Source organism: Zonotrichia albicollis, chromosome 14 (genome assembly GCF_047830755.1).
Source record: "Zonotrichia albicollis isolate bZonAlb1 chromosome 14, bZonAlb1.hap1, whole genome shotgun sequence".
Lineage (NCBI taxonomy): Eukaryota > Metazoa > Chordata > Aves > Passeriformes > Passerellidae > Zonotrichia > Zonotrichia albicollis.
In genome coordinates, this window is record NC_133832.1 from 9223422 (window position 1) to 9235538 (window position 12117).

Here is a 12117-nt window from a genome sequence, read left to right on the forward strand (position 1 = left end):
TGTCAAGTCACTAAAACCAGTTTCCAGTACAGATGCCCTGTTTGAGACTGGTTTATGAGGGAAATACAAATTTATAATGCTTTTAAAGAAACACAACTGACAAAAACATAACTAAGGGATATATACAAGGCAGACAGCACGTAACATAAATTAAACAAGGACAATTTAAATGCAATTTAGCAGCCATCCATGTTGTTATAACGAAGAACACTTCTATTTATATCCATGGCAAACTTCTTACTATTTTCAAAGGAAATGTTTGCAGAGTGGATTCTTCTAAGTATCTGTCTAACATAAGAGTTGAAGTTTGCTCTTGTTATTTCCCAGAATCTTTTCAGATAGGGTAGCAGTGCTTGAGAAAGGGAATCCAGACTGCTGCTGGGGAATGTGTGTCAATTGATGGAAAATGGGTTTGGGTTTGTTTCTTTTGGGTTCTGTTGCATAAGGTGATTCTCCACTTCCACCCACTCAGCAATTTTGTTTTGAAAGCCTGCATATATAAAGTGACACATGTTCTAAATACATCATTCAGAGAAGGATGGGAAGAAGTCAGTTTTCTGAAGAAGGCTGTCAGTGTTGTCCAGGAGAGAACAGGTTATAAACTGATCGTTACAAGGCACAATTCAAAAAAACAAGGTATCATTTTTCCTTGCATGTAAAAAGAAAAATGATAACCCACTAATCCCTTTGAAACTGTGTCATTTAGAGGATCCAGTAGAAATGAAATAGAAATGTGGCTGTATAACTAGGTAAACATTTTGTTGCCTCCAAGAAGAGCTATAAAGAATCTGGTGGGTATATTTCAAAGCTGCCTTAGGGAAAGGATGTCTAATCCCCATTAAAATTAACAGAAACCGGCTCCTCAAACCCAGTCAGTGGCTTTGAAGAATGAGCTCTGTGGGGTAATGCACAGTATCAAAGAGCAGGGATGAGTTGTGTGGCTCCCTCCATCACATGGGAGTCACCTGTAGCTTTGCCTGAATGAAAAGGAAGTGGGGGAAAGGAAAACAAAAAATCCCAGTAAGAGTAACAGTACTAACAACAGCAGCAATAATAATGATAGAGATTGAACTAAAAAGCCAGATAGAAATTCCCAATAGACTTTAATAAATTCAAACATTGTGGAAGGTTTTATAATGGTGACTGGAATTGTCTGACTGAACTCAAGACTCAGATCTGTTTTGGTATGATGATACAATTTAGCAAATCATTATTGTAAGAACAGTGACCTATTTGAAAGTTTGCTCATTTTCTGATTTGAACCTCTTAAGGTTAAAGACAAGCTATAAACAGTCATTAGAAAGAAAAACATTAAAATCTGAATGTAAATGGTGAGAACTTCCAGCTATCCAAATGACAGACACATTAAGCTCCCTTCCAATCCAACCCATTCTATGACTCAATAACAAAATTTAGAGATAGCAACTTATAAAATTATAAAAGGAAAATGATTAATGCAGAACAGCAATTTTCAGAACTTACAGGCACAGGACATAGTTGAAAAAAGGTTAATTTGATTTACTGAATATTTACTGAAATATTAAGTAAGTGAATAAAAATATTAACAAATTAAAAATATCAGCAGTTTCATAAGATTGGATCAACAGTTCACATTTAGGAATTTGTCATCATTTATTTAGCTGGGATTCCCAAAAAATACACTGATAATGGGTGTGAAATTCACATCTCTCCCTGAATCCACCTGCAGCAGCCTTTGGCAGTGCTGAGAAAAACAGGACTGGAGTGAAAAAACTTCAGCACTGCTGCAGCCAGCTCTTCCAGCCCCACAGAGAGATTTAAAATGAACTTGAACTTAAAGATCACGTGCTCTTACTTTTTTTATGGTAAAAACTCTCCTCTGGAAAGACTCCCACAACAAAAGAAAAAATGACTTGCTTTGAGATTATGTACAAAATCTTTTTCTTTTAGCCTTTTTCAGTATTTGGAGGTGGTGTTTGCTGCAATGCAGAAAAACACACAGGAGTTGAAATGAGAACTTTGACATTAAGTTTTCCTTTCAACTAAACAGATCCTGCCTTCCAAACAACTCACACTTGGTTAGGAGCTTTTCACTCAGCTTCTCTCCTGACCTCTGGCTTAAGGGGTTTTATTTCTACTGAGTAAAACGAGAGTGGGTCCATTCTTAGGTGCCAAATTAGGGTGAAAATCACCACAAAAACATCAATAATGCTTAACATTACCAGAAGTAAATTAAGTCTAACTAAACAAGCCATGGCAAACAGAGTAAACTCACACTCTAGGGTGGACTTTCACACAGAAGGCAGCTATAAACTGAGTGTGGCCTGCAAATCCATCAGCCCCCTGCCTCTACCTAATGAGACTCTTTTCTTTATTGCATTTTTATAGACTTATAAAAGCAGCATAGGATGGATTATATGGGCTGTCTGTCTACTCTGTCCATCTGTGGCTCTATTGGTGTTCACTCCCATAGACAGGATAGTACCTGGCAGGGGTTGGAACTTAAAGAAATACAGAGGTGATTGAGAGACTTCTAAAAAATAACAAAACAACAACAGACATACATCCACTTCCCCAGTAAAACACTGATTCCAACAATACCAGTTTGTAACAAGCACTGTAAAATCAATATGAGTCAACAGGAAAACTTCTCTACAAATGCAGCACAACACTTCAATAGCCTTTGTGTGAGATCCATGTGAATGTCAGTCCTAATTCATGTTAAAAACACAGACAATTTCTCAGAACTCTAAATGGAACATAATTATTTTAAAAAAACAGGTCATGTCTATTTGGATAGACTTATTTCAAAGTTCTAGGATAATGACTTCATTTAATATGCATTACACAAGACATTTTTGGAGCTATTCCCATAGAATCAAAGCCTTCCTGTCCACGTAACTCAATTTTGTGATTCTTTATTTTGTCAGTGTTGCTGTAAACAATGTGCTGCCCATGGCAGGGAGGGGAAAGGAGAGATTTCTTTAAGGAAAAGTCATCCCTGCACAGAATTCTGTAGTTACATTTACCAGCTGCATAAGTGTTCTGATAAACTGCCAAAAAGGGTCACTATAAAGCAACACTCCTTTAAAGTTTTAATCCTTATTAAAGGAAATTATCTGGAGTCTCTCCAGAAACATTTTGAGGGGGAGAAAGGGGCAAAAGCTTCCGCAGAAGATCAAATGTTGTTGATTATATATTCATTACCAGCATAACTGCTAACTTCAGTAAATTAACAAGGAACTTTTATTTTATCCAATCAAGCTCTTGTTAAAGATAACAAGTTCTTTTCATTCCTCATACATTTGTGTAACAGTCACTTTTCTGGAACTCATCAAAGTTTGTTGCAAATCCATGTGAAAGTACCACTCTCTCTTTTAACTCCTTAAAATAATAATGAAACCTTATGATCACAGTGAAAATGCACTGGTTACATTAAAATATTAAAAAAAAAAGATTGGGAATTACAGAGAAATCTGCCCCAGTACCAGCAAAGAGACTGATATTGCACAGCAGAAGCATCCTAAAATGATAAGTATTTCACACTTGTTTTTTATTGTTGTGTTCACACAGAAGAAGCTTAGTTAAACAGTCTTTTTAGGAAATCTGAGAGTGCAACAAAGATCCATAATGGTTTCATTTTAGAGAAGGCATTCACTCAAATATTAATTGCTAAAAAGCTATTTTACATAATCAGTTCAACCATATTATTATGTTAAGAATCCTGTCTTTATCAAATAACCAAAACTGGGAGGGAAGAATGTTTGGCTTTGAAGCTTTTCACTAATAATACATTTTACAGCAAGTTAAGTATTTTCTAAAAAAATAACTACTTCAAAAGCAAATATCTTGGTGACAGACTGTTGCACTGAGATCCCTTTCTTACATGCCATGCTCTAAATACATATTTTTCATCCATTTCATTTGTCTGCTCTCCAAGTTTACCAGTGATGAAAGAAACCTTTCTGGAAACTATTTAAGAAAGTTCCAATGCCCACTGAAATCAATGTCTAGACTGGATTAGTCTAATATGAGAATTTTTCCTAAAAACTCAAAATTATCCCTACAATTAAGCATGATAAAAGCACACAAAGTTGATGAGAATCATTTTAAAAAGGCAATGCAAACCATTTTTCTCAGTCCCTCTTCTCTAGCAGTACAAAAAGAAAATAAAACCTAATGCATAAACCATGCATTTTTACATAGGTCAGCTAAAAATCTGCCTAATTCACAGTAATGTGTTTCCACAATTGTAAATGTTTTTTCTGACAATCAATCAGCCACTTATTGCTTATTACTAATATGCTCAAAGCCCTTTGTTCCAACAAGTTAAGTAGGAGTTTTTACTGAAAGTGTACTTCTTTTGTTTATTTCTTTTCCATTTCTGTTGGCCAGAATGAAATAGATGCACAGAGAAGCTGAACATGAAGATGGACATTTCTTCTCCTCCCAGTAGGACACAAGTTGTATCTGGGCAGCTTTCCATTGTCTGATGTCCCAGCATAGGAGTGTCTGAAAATCATCTGCAGCAGCACAGTCCAAAAGTCAAGAGGTAATGGAGAGAGAGCAGCCACCTGCAGTCTTTTTATTTCTGCAAAATAACAAATACATTCAACTTAAAATGTTCTTGGTCAACTCTGTCATCCTGTAACTCTCATGCAATGTATCCCTCCTTCAAAGCACTCTAAGGTTCATTGGCACTGATTAGATGAAAACAGTCATTGCTACTAACTAACACTATGTAATGAGTGATGGAAGGCTGATGAAGCAGCACAGTGGATTGCAGCATAAGCCCTCATTCGACTCAGCAGAGTCAGTGCTCAATGCTGTCACTGATTTTCTGCAGTCTCAAGCAAGTGACCTCATTTTTGTGACATCCTCATGCTGTGCAGATCAGCACAGGAAGGGTTCTAGAAAGAAAGGAAGGGTTCTAGCATACTGCTGCTGCTTTGGGGCTGGTTTGGCCCTTGCTCTCAGCCAAGGTCTCTCAGCTACCTCAGGCCATGAACAGCGCAGCTTTTACCTTGGAGCCAAAGTTCTACAGCACAGTACATCTTGTGTTTGCCCTCCTATCCTGGCTTGTTTCTCTGTAGAGTCTGTTGATGTCACTTTGGTGACAGGACAAGAGGACATGGCCTCAAGCTGTTCCAGGGAGGTTCAGGAGGGACATCAGGAGGAGTTTCTTCATATAAAGAGTTGTAAAGCATTGAAGTGGGCTGCCCATGGAGATGGTGGAGTCACCATCCCTGGCAGTGCTCAAGAAATGACTTAGTGCCATGGTCTAGATGACAAGGTAGTGATCAGTCCAAGACTAGACTCTGTGATCTCAGAGGTTTTTTCCAACCTCACTGACTCAGTGATTCTGTGATTCATGAGTAACCCAAGCTGTCTACTTGGACAATGGCAGGTACAAGGACAATTCACCTAGGTACAGGAGGAGAGAAAAGTCCTGGATACAATGTGGGATTTAAGAGGTGAAAACTGGTGCCCCACATACACCCTAGTGTCCCACATTTTTTACTGAACTGGAAAGTCCTAGCTCAAACTGAACTGAACTGTGTTGTCCCAGTGTTTCTGGAAGATGTGGTTTCCTTGCAGAACGAGAACACAACGTGCTGCTCTGTCACCACAGCACTGCTTCTCTCCCACTGAAGGGTTCTCTGCAAAATACATCAAGGTAATACCTGTATTCACTAAGATATAATTAAAAAATTAATTATATATAAGACAGGTAATAACACCCATACATACATTTTCTTCTTTGGACCATAGATTTATTGGCTGATGCAGGTTACATGTGTATTCTACACCTTGTACAATTCAGAAGCAACAATCTCTGCCAATGATATTTATCATGTGTTGAAATTATGATTGAAATTTGAACATTTAAAACTGCAAAATGACCTTAATAGGTAGGGGGAAATGTTTCATTCTAGTACAAACAGCAATTACACATCATTAGATATAAGCTAAAGCTTCTATATTTTTTTCCTCTTGTCTTTGCTTGCTTTGTTTCTGCACTTTCATCCCATTAAATTCATTGGCCAACACTGTTATCTGTTTTAATAATAATTTCATAATTAACCAAATGGGAAAAAAAATCACCAAACCAGAATGTTTCCAATTCCCTAAAACCCAGATCTTACCCACCCACTCCAACATCTGCAGATGGTAAGCACAGTCTGTCTCTTCTTTAATATCAATAATGTTAGCTGCTAATATCTACATACAATAATCTTTTGATCTATACTGGGACTACTTGTCTGGCCCAGTTCTGCACTCATTGCTCAGGCAAAGCTAACTTGAATCAAAGAGAACTTCGTTCATTTAAAGGCTAAAGGAAAGAGTTTTTACTTTGCTCTTGGCAGTAAGTGCACTGGAAGAGTCCCATAAAACACAGTAGTGTTATGGGGATATTTGCCTTTGCATTCAGCAGCTGCAAGAAGGTGTCTCAACTCTGTGAGTCAGCCCTGCTTCAGTAAAGGAACTCATGGAAATATATGAACAGATTTTTTTGTGGAGCCAACAGGTTTTAGTAGGAACTGGTTATGTTCTGCTAGAGTATCTCTTACAATTTTAGAATTTTAGAAAGGACATAATTAAGCAGCAATAAAGTGTGAGAGACACTGAGGACTTTCAGTCTCAAGCATTTAAAAAACGAGTCAAATCCAAATACACTTTTTCATTGACCTTGGACTTTTTAAAACAGATTTGAAGTCTTTGAGGTTTGTGTTTCTGAGTTTTTCTCACAAGGGGCTAGAGAACATTTTTTGAAAACCAAGATGCTTGCAGAATCAAATTATTTTAGGAGCTGAGGCTCTAGGAAAAAAAATTACTGAAAATCATCAAAAAGCCATTAGCTATTTCTGTTGGGTAGGTAGTTTAGGGACCTAGTTCCCTACACATGTTTTTTTGAGGAATGTTGCTGCAACCATTCCAGACAAAAGAGATGCAAGAAAATTTGGGGTTTTGTGACCAGAGTGGTGATTGCATACGTGCACTGAAGGCTGAGCAGACTGTATTTCACCAGTTGATGGTTATTCCCAGGACATGCAATTAAAATGCAGCTGTTCATTAGGAAAATGATACACTATTCTTGCATAAGTAAGGTGTGTAGTGAGCAAATAAAGGGGTCATTTTTGGTCCAAAGCCAGTATCTGAATAAATGCTGGATGGGAGATTTGATATACAATTTGACAATAAGCAATAAAGAGGCAAGGCTTGTACCAAAAGCAACAACAAACTTTTGAAAGCTGAAAACATGACTTGGAAAACATCTTCAAAAATACTTTCAATAGACAAGAAATATCAACATTAGCAACACTTGTAGTGAATTTATCTAGTTAAAGCATCACTTAATTCTAGGAACCTTTCTTTCTTGAAATAAATACCAGCCCAAATGGCAGCTGATCTGGTTGTTAGCTAAAATAGGAAAAGAAAACCACTTGCTGCTATGCTCTTTATTCATCTTATTCATCACTGACTCGCATTCCTCTAAGCATTTGTACCTGGGGGAAGACATCCCCATGTTTGCAGCCTGGTACTAGCAAATTCTGAAAGGGTGCTATATAATCACAACTTCACAAAACCTGGTCACACTCTGTTCACAGGACACAAGTGGCCCTTCTCCTAAGATCTGTGGATTTATCCACAAGTAAGCCCTTTCCAGTCTGGATTCCCTCACCAAGGTAGCAGGTGTGTTTTTGCATTCTTCATTAAAACTTTTTTTGACTCTGTAATTCAAATATCCATCAGTATGTTTAGAGAGGAAAGACTGTTCAATACATACACTCTCTTACAATCTGTGATAATCACAGCTCATGTGCTACAATGAAATCCATTTGAAGGCATCAAAACAAGAACTTTAGAAACCATCAGTCACCTGCATCTTACATTGACTTCAGTATATTTTGCAGGCACTCATTTCAAATTATGACTTTCTTCACATCACAACTCCAGTCAGTCAGAGTGTCTTCTCTTTTGAGTGCTTTTGAAAAACACATTGAAAAAGCATGTTCCTTCCTCCTTTATAGTGAATGGATTCTTTGAGGAAATGGGAGTATTAACTGTGATACAGCTACCCTTTTTGTCAAATTCTTTCACAAAGAGATCACTGCTTCTGGGACCCACAGGCCCACATATTATTCACAGACCACACACTGGGAGGAGATGCATTGACCTCAGGTCTGTTACATCACCATTAGTGTTACTCCACCCAGGATCTGAATAGTTCATTTGGATGAAGTGTCAGAAGTTATCAAGAGCAGCCATGAACTTGGGCTGATTCAGTTTTGAAAGCCTAAACAGTGCTCAAGGAGCCAGAGAGGCCAAATTTTCCATAGTTCTTCTAGTGTTTTGGTGGTATTGTTTTGATTTTTTTAAATTCGTATTAGAGATTCCCCACTTTATTGCTCAGTCCCAAGGAAACAAGAGAAAACTTTCATCTGTACTCATTTATCTTCTCCGTCATTTAGGAGAATCATACAAACATCCCTTCTGGATGACAAGGCCTCCTGAATTCTACAAGCTGGCTGTGAGCAAAGGCCACAGTCTCCAGGGCCAGACCACAGGGCTCTCCTTTTGTACAGCTGAAGAAACACAGAGCAAGTGAGAAATGCCCAAGGATTCCTTCCCCTGACACAGGGGATCCTTTGGGTGGGTGGATGACAGGGTAACCCGCTTTACTTAACAAATGCACATCCTTCCCAGAAGGGGCTTGTCAGGAGTTTTAAGCAACTAAATGGATTGGGAGAAGACATAATAATGTAAAAACTTTTTGGGCAGCAGAATAAAGGACTACAGCCCAGCCTTGAATGTGTGCTAAATTAGACTAAAAGACAGAATCTTATTAAGCCTGAGGGAATAGAGACCAAGCTTCCATGTCCTTCCTTCTTCTGATGTACTGAGCATAACCCCAGCAAGAGAGAGAACTGGGCTTTTGGGTTTTCATTTCTCAGTCTACTTAGCCTTCCATGTGCCCATAGGACAAAGGGTAACAGAGAGGGTTAATGGCTTCACTACAGTTGACTGGTGTTAAAGCCGGGGCAGATGTGGGCTTTCATTAGAAAGCAGCTGCACATACATAAACCACAGCAATCTTAATCCAGAGAGTGACAGCGTGAATACAGACCTCTTGCAAAAGCACATACCTTTAATCTGCATTTGTCTGTGCTTTTGGGGGCAGGGTTTCAGCAGAATTCTATCCTCATAGGAGAGAAAAGGAAAAAGTACCCATATGTGTAAAAATCAGAAGAGGGCACTTAAAATGTAAACAGAAAAGAATAGAAATAGATCAAGTACCTCAGCAGCAAAAGAGAATATTAAGTTTTCCATTACCTTTCACAGAATTTATCTCTCTTGCTCTGAGCACAGCTCCAGCTGTTCCCAGGGCTTTCCCTTGAGTATTGATTATGGACATCCTGTGAGCCCCCCACAAACTGGTAATTATATCTAGAGTTGAGCCTTTTAGGAATTCAGGTACCAAATTTGCTAGGAATACTGCCAAGGAGGAGGAGGAAATAATGAACATCAAATTAACTCTGCTAATTTTTACCATGGTCCACTGGGTTGAATGTGGAGGTTTCCTTGTTGGGAAGCAGGTCAGTGCAGAAGACGCAGTGCGGCTGGACACGCCAGGTGCTGCACACTCCTTTCCCTGCAGGCAGCAGCAAAACTGTGCACAGCAAAACCCAGCACAAAAACTGTGTTACCTACTGAGGCCCAGAAGTCCATGAAGTCTGAAGCCCACAGGCTTGTTCAGGCTGTGTTTAAGGATATGCCCAAGTACTCCAGACAGGACAATTCTGGCACTTCTCCATAGCCACACAGGAGTGCTCATGGCTTGCCCCATCATATGCTCTGCACATCCAGTGTCAAGGGGTGCAATGCACTTCATGCTGTCAGCTCCACTCAGCTCTAAATGGATCTGAAGGTAGAGAGTGGTTAAGCTGGGAAGTTTTATATCTCAGCATATACCACAGGAAAACATTTCCCTTTCCGTCTTGAGTGATGGTCCATATGCAGTCTTACTCTATGGATGCTTACTATCCTTGGACATTCCCACTCCACCAGTGTAGCTAACTTGGATGAGAAGTCCCTGGCCCTCAAAAAGAAATGGACAGAGCAGGGGACAATCCTCAATCCTGTCAAGAACTGCAACAGCCTCAAAAGCTTCTGTATTAGGACCTTGGGTACTGGCACATTGGTGGATGTGTGGACAGAGGAATGCACACTGGAGCAGGTTTGCTGGCAAGGCTTCTGACCCCACGGAAAACCCATGGGGGAGTAGCCTGTTCCTGAAGGAGTTTATCCCTTGGGAAGGATCACACTGGTTCAGTTTGTGAAAAACTGCAGTTCGTGGGAAGGATCCATGCTGGGAGAAGTCCTCACAATCATTAAAAAAAAAAACAAAAACAAAAACAAAAAAAAAAACACCAGAGGGAAATCTTGTGTGGGTTCTATACAATGTCTAGGCAACACTGCCTTATTCCTAAATCCACATTGGAGTCCATCACTTGAGTAACCCTGGAACACATGCACTGACAGTATGACCTTGAGTAGCCCTGGTACACATACACTGACAGCATGACCTTCAGCTGACAGATGAGAGCAGTCCTGAGTCTTGGACTCTGTTTAAAATTCACCAGTGATTCACTGCCAAAAGACAGCTCACTTCTGGCCTGGTTCAGTGGGGAAGCCACTCAGGCCCTGAAGCTGCCTGGGTAACACAGGTGCCAAAGCAACCCATGATATGACACAGAGGGGCAAGAGGGGAAATACCTGGTAATAACTCCAATATTAACTCTTTTCATTGTCCAGCTGTAATAAGGTGCCTATGTATCCATATGTAACCACACTAATGAGGGGCCTGATTTCTAGGACCACTGAGTCTCCTGCTGTTTCTGTGGAAAATTCTATATAGAAATCTAGTCTTACAAGGGACTAAAAATGCATTTGCCCAGGTGAAGTCAGGCCACTGTTCTTAACAAGAACATCTTGATATTTTAGTTTCCATATCAAAACAGCTGGGGATGGTGTAAGGCTGATCAGCAAACTGAAGTGGGATTACAACATAAACCCAATATTAATTGTATATGCAAAATCCAAGGCTGGTAACCTTTTATGTGGAGACTGTGCAGATAATAATAAAGGGGAAAAGCTCCAGAGCAACCTGACAGATATTCTTTGCTGCAGCCACTTGGGGGATGAGAAACAGGAGAGAACAGCCATTCCTTTGATAGACTGATAGGCTGAAATAATTCACAATTACAAATTTTAAAATTCCACACAAACATTTCCATATACAGCTCTAACACAGGAAATCTTGGAATCATACAATGGTTTGGATTGGGAGGGACCTTAAAGACCATCTTGTTTCAACCCCTCTGCCATGGGTAGGGACATCTTTCACTAGACCAGGTTATTCAGGCCCTATCCAGCCTGGCCTTGAACATTTCTGGGGTTGGGGCATCCACAGCTTCTCTGGGCAACCTGTTCCAGTGCCTCACCACCCTCACAGGGAAGATTTTTCACCTAATATCTAATCTGAACTTACTTCCTTTCAGTTTGAAGTAATTCCCCTTGTCCTGTCACTCCAGGCCCTTGTATTTACAGTCCCTCTCCATCTCTCCTGGGGACTCCAGGCACAGGAAGGCCACAATTCGGTCACTCCAAGGCCTCTTCTTGAGGCTGAACAGACCCAATTCTCTCAGCCTTTCCTCACAGGTCAGGTGTTCCATTCCTCTGATCATCTTTGGTGGCCTCTGCTGGATTCAGTTCAACAGGTCCATGTCCTTGCTGTGCTGGGGTCCCCAGAGCTGGGTGCAGCACTACAGGTGGGGTCTCACCAGAGCTGGGCAGAGGGGCACAATCCCTTCCGTCCCCTGCTGCCCACAGGGCTCTGGATGCACCCAGGACACGTTTGGCTTTCTGCACTGTGAGTGCCTGTGGCTGCCTCATGTCCAGCAGCCCCCTCAGCCTAAATTGATACCAGGGGTTATCCTGACCCAGGTACAGCACCAGAACTTGGTCTTATTAAACCTCATGAGATTTCCATGGGCCACTTCTCAAGCTTGTCCACATCCCTCTGGATGACATCCCATCCTATAAGTGTGTCAACCACATCACTCAGCTTCGTGT

General features: G+C 40.2%; 1 long non-coding RNA gene across 1 annotated transcript in view; it reads right to left on the reverse strand.

Moving 5' to 3' along the window:
* Nucleotides 1-1129: 1129 nt before the first annotated feature.
* LOC102062581 (uncharacterized) overlaps nucleotides 1130-12117 on the reverse strand; it is a 47848-nt gene continuing 36860 nt past the window's right edge. Inside the window, exon 4 of the long non-coding RNA XR_012582696.1 lies at nucleotides 1130-4570. This is a non-coding gene — a long non-coding RNA (uncharacterized LOC102062581). The remainder of the gene's footprint in view (nucleotides 4571-12117) is intronic.